This window comes from Mercenaria mercenaria, chromosome 5 (genome assembly GCF_021730395.1).
Source record: "Mercenaria mercenaria strain notata chromosome 5, MADL_Memer_1, whole genome shotgun sequence".
NCBI lineage: Eukaryota > Metazoa > Mollusca > Bivalvia > Venerida > Veneridae > Mercenaria > Mercenaria mercenaria.
The window spans coordinates 30,809,418-30,816,140 of NC_069365.1; the positions used below are offsets into that span (position 1 = coordinate 30,809,418).

Consider the following 6,723-nt stretch of genomic DNA (forward strand, 5'->3'; position numbering starts at 1 on the left):
ACACTATGTTTTGAATATGCATGTACATTTATTCTTAAACTTTGAATAACAAATATCGAGGCCTTCGAGTGGTTTATCGTCTAATTTACCACGGTTCAGAGTTCAGATGCGTAGGAATTGAAGTGGTTAAATACTGAAACACCTGAACGATGAACCGTGATATATATAAGACGATAAACCACAAGAAGGCATTAATTGTTTTCATTCTGACGTGCTCATTGACATATTTTAATATTAATTATTATGCTGGACTTCATTTACCCGAGGAGTAATTATTGGGCGTCATGCGGCAATTTGACGTCATAATTGATGTCAAAATGCTCTCTTATTGGTCAGCTCGTCAACCATTGTTTATCGCAGAATATACAGCGACTTGAGTTCCATTCTTTATTTAACTGGAAATCAAATCGAGCCATGTTAGAAATGTGTATTTGATTAATGATTTTCAGCGTCATTTCACAAAAAGCACACACCTATTTTCAGCGTTCCAAAATGAAGTAGTTGCATTTTTCCTCGACTAAGTCAACCAAGTTGTAATTCGCAGGAAAATACCAAAAGACTTTTTGATCCCAGTGAGAAAAGTGGATTACGAAAGTAATACGGTTTCCTCCTATAAAACATCCAACACTAAGGTTTTTTATTTTATTATTGTAAAACTAGATTTCTTACAATTCAACGCATATTACTTTTATGTATATTGTAAATCGTTCTGCCTATGCCTTAAATGATGCACAGAGTGCCCACCTGGTGTCTTCCTCACCATCAAAAAATTGGAAAGTCGCCATATCACCCGTTATTGTAACGGTGTGAGGTTAATTAAAAAAAGCAATTTAAGTCGGAGTTGTTAAAATTTGCTGAGACCAATTCATGGTTATAAACCATCTTTAGTTGCGCCTATTTTACAGTATTTCATTTTGCACTACCCGCATTTACGTATTACAGCCCGTGCGCGAAATCCTAGCTTTGAATGAAAACCACTGCGGTATAGACTGGGGTATGGACCAAATCAATTGAAAATCTGTCATGGAATTCACGTGTAAAGATGTCATCTCAATGGTCGTTACAATACAGCAGTGGAGTAGCAAGAAGATAACTACAACTTAACCGAAAGTACACAATGTCTGGTCAAATGGCGCTGACTGTGTTTATGGGATGGGTTGTAACATACAACAACAAGGTTTTGGGAAATTCCCCAACTCAACGGTGCTTGGCGGCATACATTATGCACATGAGCCTGTAATTCGGACCCACTGGGTACTTACCCATTGCCATCCATTGCAGACACCTGGCGGACAACAACTATCAACCATGATGAACTTGTCAGCTTGTGTAAACGGTATATATATAAAGGTAGTTAATATCATATAAAATCAATTTACATAGTTGATCGTAAAGATAGTATGTTCAACCTTGTCCCTAGGCTGCCAATGCCCATTTGAATACACACCCATGAATGATAAACCCTGATAAAATTAGATTTCTTGTATATAAACATCAGAAAGGTCTTCTGTTTTGGCAAAAACACATTTTCATAAATTAAAAACGTATAGTGCTTTTGAGGAAACTCACACCTGTTCGCAGGTAAAGTATCACAATACCATGAGCTATTTCGGTATTAGTGACACAATTTAAACGAATTTTTTATAAATACAAACACAATGTGTCAAACATTTTGTCGTTCTAGTATTGAGATTGATTGCCATTGTGCCAACTTACTGCGTTTTAACAATATCGAACACAACAATGTTAAATCAAGAGCTAATTCTTTCTTTGATTAAATGAACCGATGAGTCATTAATGCCGAAGTTTGTGTTATTATCAATTCGACATTTTGTATACTATACTCGAAATTTCGCCTTCCTAACTCTAAATTTCGAGAAATCTGATTCGAAAGTTCGAATAAGAAGCCAGATAGTCCGAGCTGCGTTAGATAAAATCTTACTTAGGTAAATTAACTTCCTTATTTTCAAAATTTGAAAAGACTGTTAATAGTTAATGTGTAGTTTGGCCTGGTACTTACTTCTCCTAAACACCTGAGCTTGGAAGTAATTTTATTGAATTTGAGACAGAAAATAATGTAAGGCTGAAACATAAATCTGCACTTCGTATAATAAGGTATTTGTAGCTTTAGAAACTGAATCGAGGGTCAAACTCCCGAAATTAACTACAAAGCAGGATTTGTCTCGTAAGTTTGTCGCATACCCATACGCATATATTAATTTTGCAAAATAAACATGATATTGTTTTAGCTGTTGTATCAAATGAATAAATGTGATAAATCACTTAAATAATGATTTCGATAATATATGCGTTTCAGCTTGATACAGATTTAGCCGACAAAAGCGACAAAAGACAAACCTCTATGTAGTTTAACTTTGAGATGGACATGTATTTAAAATTTCCGTAGTCTTCATACATGTGCGACTAATCTTGGAGTAACTCCAGATTAAATTTCGACATACTAAGTGTTGATTTCGAGTTACATATCTCGCAAATTAGAGTTAGTAAATAACTCTTACTCTGCTCTACTTTCTCCCCGCAAGCAATGTTAGGAGACGTTAATCTTGACCCTGCTAAATGGTCTATGTCTCAAGTTGTGCAGTATTATTTATTATTCGAAGGGATGTTCACTGAAAATATACTGACTTAATAGTGAACAGTGCAGACACGACTGCACTAGTCGTAAAGGCAAAATCAACTGCCGGCAGCAGGCTAAAGGTTAAAGGAAAAAGGTTAATATGCTTTCGTCAAAGCAGTATTAATATCTGTTCAATATTTCTCTATATTTCAGGACAGACACAACCAGAAAACCAGACAGTTACAAACATATTATCAATGAAAAAAGAAGGAAAACAGTTTGCATTGATTTTGTATTGTAAAAATAAACAATAAAAGTTTTATTTCACATAGGCTTTTCGTTGGCTAGACAAATTGTGTAATATTGCAGAAAAATGCCGTCATACTAAGAGCATTGATGGTAAAAATATATTTAAAAAATCACGCTGAAATGTTACAAAATGCGTTTTATGATCGTCACCTATGCTCAATACATGGTAAAATGCTAAAAAGTATTGGCTAAACTTAATCAGGAGCGAGGGGGGGGGGGGGGGGGGGGGGGGGGGGGGGGGGGGAAGGGAAATTGGGTATGTGGGGGCCGAACCCCAAGTGTCTGTGAAAACGAATGCCATCTGTAAAAAATAATTATTGCCGAAAACTTTTTAAACCTAGTTATGTAAAATTTCGGCACTGGAGCATTATTACAAATCTATCAAAACGAAGATATGTGACAGTGTTTTGAAAAATTGAATGATGAGTTTAAATGCGCTAAACATTCCAAAAGTGTGGCCTCTTTATCAAGTCCTTCTATGGAATTCAACAAATATATCAGTAAAATGATGCTATCATATTTTTTACGCTGTTCAATTATGTGAAACAACTCTTTCTTTTTATGACTTGATGTTGTTTGAATCTATTTTTTAAATATGTACCTACTTTTTTACTGTCACCGTTAAAATGTGTTTTTGCATTAACAGACTAATGAAAATTAATACAGTGAAACCTCCCTAAACCCGGAACCCCTGCATAAACTGAATGAATTTTGTGGGCACAAAATTTTAGCTTCTTATTTCATTAGTAAAATAGCGTTGTAAACTGGAACTCTTTACTGAGAAACTGAATTATATTTTCTAGACCAAACTTCTGTATATCAACACAGCCCTGAAAACCAAACAAGTTAAAATGCAATTAGAACTTTTGGCACTTTCCTTTTATCATAATTACCAGAATTCACTCTATTTTTGTTGCATATGTTCATAAAATCTTTATTAAATAAGATGAGGATTTAAGATGAATCAGGTTGTTTGGTAATGATATAGTATTTATGTAATGTACCACACATTCCACTGACAAAACCCCTGTTAACCAAACTTTTACTGTGGTCTGGAGGCTATTTTGTTTAGAGGAGTTCTACTGTATTTTGATTCGTCAAATGGTATTTCTGTTTTTCAAAGAATCATTTTTTTTTTCAGAATATCTAGTTAAGAACAAGCAATTTCGATGAATTGGTATCCCCCGCCGAAAAGCTTTGTGGTGAGGAATGGCAAAAAGGTATATCCGGCAAATTGTTAAGGATGTTACTAAGAAGCAAATAATTTCATTAGTCAAAATTAATTTAACAGAAAACGAACATTTAAAGTGTGCATAATAAATTATGTTACGTTGATCTTAACTAAACTGAGTAAAGAAATTATTTTGAATGGAATATGTTAACTGTAATAAGCTTAGCTTTTATAATTAAATGAACTTATTTGAAACGTGAGATTGAAGTGTAACTAGAACGAAATATCGTCTTCGAGTAGCTTGGCACCAAATGTTGCTGTTTAACATGTACGTTTGAATTTAAAAGAACAGATGTCCTTTAAGTTAAGAGAGCACAATCAAGTAAGATATCTTGAATATGGCTGGCAGCGGGGTGGGTGTGGTGACAACTTCACATATTGAAGGTTTGAACATTTTTAAACAAAAGGAATGGAAAAAAAATATATATTTCTTTCTTTTTTTGGGGGGGGGGGGGGGGGGGAGGGGGGATGGGGCGCTACGGGTGAGGGTACAAAACTTCACATGTTCATTAAAAATATTGATGGAAAATTAAAAACGAAAAAAAAAAGAATGAAAGAAGTTTAATGAAATTCTACCAAAATGGTAAGTTTGTTATGTACAAATATGAGGATTTTAAAAAAAATAAGGGGAATAACTCTGAAGTTATTAAAGAAATCCGGACGAAATTGTGTGTGCACAACCACATCATAGTATGATGATCTAAATTCAATTTAAGTTTCATAGTTCTAGGTCAAATATATCACAAGTTATGAAGCAGAAATTGCCGAATTTATAGTACCCTATATAGTTAACACTAGAAACTTCTAAGGGTCATAGCTCTGGTGTTAGGCCTACGTGGGCAATCTGACTAAACCTTGATGGGCCGCATAACCTCATAGTGGTGAACATGTATATGAAGTTTTATTTTAAAATTTTAGATATTTCCAACCACTTCCTAGATATGGCTCCGGGCGGACAACGCCAAAACTATATCCCTCCGACATCGTCAGGGGATAAAAAAGAACAAGCAAAATATCATAAACAAAGCTAACCTCATGAAGACGGCGCTGTCCTTGGCCACATTGCTTTCCCTTTATGCACTCAAGAAAACTTTTTTACTAAGTATCACTCAAGTATTTCTTTACTTTTCGGAAAAAAATGGTCAGAAATGTAAGTAATTCATAAGTACTGCTTACTTATAAGTTACTAGTTAATTACTTAGGACTTTACTTAGTAGAAGATATACAATGTAATTTTTTGAAACAGTACATATCAATCATTACCAAGTAATTTTACTAAGCTATTATTGAGTGAAAGAGATACTTAGTCTTAGGAATACTTGGCATTACGGAAAGTAAATGAATTTGGGTAAAAATATTTTAATATTCCAATTATTTACAAGATCTAAAGCTTGACGGCGTTTTGGCAGATTTTCCGAATTACTGGTAAGTGATAATTAGTTAAGGTTCTAATAAAGGTATACAATAAATACCTGCCCCCCCCCCCACCCCCAATTAATAACCACTATTGAAGGAAAAAGGAAAATAATTTGATTAAACGCTTATTTCTATACAATGACAATAGCGTTTTACATAATAATAAATATAAAAATAATAAGTTTATTTGAACAAAGTCTTGACCCATCCCCCCGTCATTTTATTCGTACCCATTTGCTTGACTATTCGAAGAATAGTATAGTAATATACAATGCATTATGGTTTCGTTTTGAGGTCTCGTCACCTGGCTATTCTTACTGGTTCTTTGTCTTTTTCTACTGACCCAAACCTTCCAAAACATTACTGAATGTCTGTACTAAATGTATGGAACTTGATTAAAGTTTACTCTTTTCTTCGTTGCAGGCGGAAAGTTTCTGATATGCCGTAGTTACAAGTTCGGAGACCACTAGGGCTTATGTTCGGCAGATAGGTTGCGGATGACAACGAAACGCTATGGATATATAGACAATTAGAAAAGAATGGATATTGTTTGCAGATTCAAACAGAAGAGGTTGGCAGCTTCATGTCGTGGTTATCTTTATCCCCTACAAAATTAACCGGTGTACTATCTTTGCTGAAGTTGAAGGAGAGCCAGGCGGGAAGACGTGCAAGACACACAATAATTTCTCTGACACCTTTAGCAAAATACGCTCATCGGCATATGAATATTTTTTTCGGGCTTATGTACCTGTTTTGTTGTTTCATTTTTCATTGCTGGTTCATATGTTGAGGAACTGGTTTTAAAGGATTGTTTTAGCTATTATAGAGATTTCGTGATATAGAGACGCTTTTTTCTTGAAGAAATTGCTAGGATAACATTCAACATTTAGTTGTAAAAGACAATTTCTCCCTACTGCGATGATAAATGGATGAAGATTTATGGATTTTTCTCCAAAAGTAAAACATCTATATATACTAATGAAATAGGATTTATCTTTGTTTTCCTAGGACTCGAGTCACTATGTATTTACAAACTTTACAAAAAATTGTTTATGTACTTATTCCACACACAATCATGTTATACATTATTACATAGCCAAATACATTTGCTTTTATTAGTGATGAACCGTGCCCATTTGTACGTTTTTCATTTTTATTTGGACTTGTTCACCTCCGGGAAACATTTTGG

At 34.4% G+C, this 6,723-nt stretch overlaps 1 long non-coding RNA gene across 1 annotated transcript; it reads left to right on the forward strand.

The window, feature by feature from the left end:
* The first annotated feature begins 1,277 nt into the window (after window positions 1-1,277).
* Window positions 1,278-2,905, forward strand: LOC128557462 (uncharacterized). Its single transcript, XR_008371171.1, has 2 exons — window positions 1,278-1,350; window positions 2,792-2,905. It is a non-coding gene; the product is annotated as an uncharacterized LOC128557462 (long non-coding RNA).
* The last annotated feature ends 3,818 nt before the right edge of the window (window positions 2,906-6,723 follow it).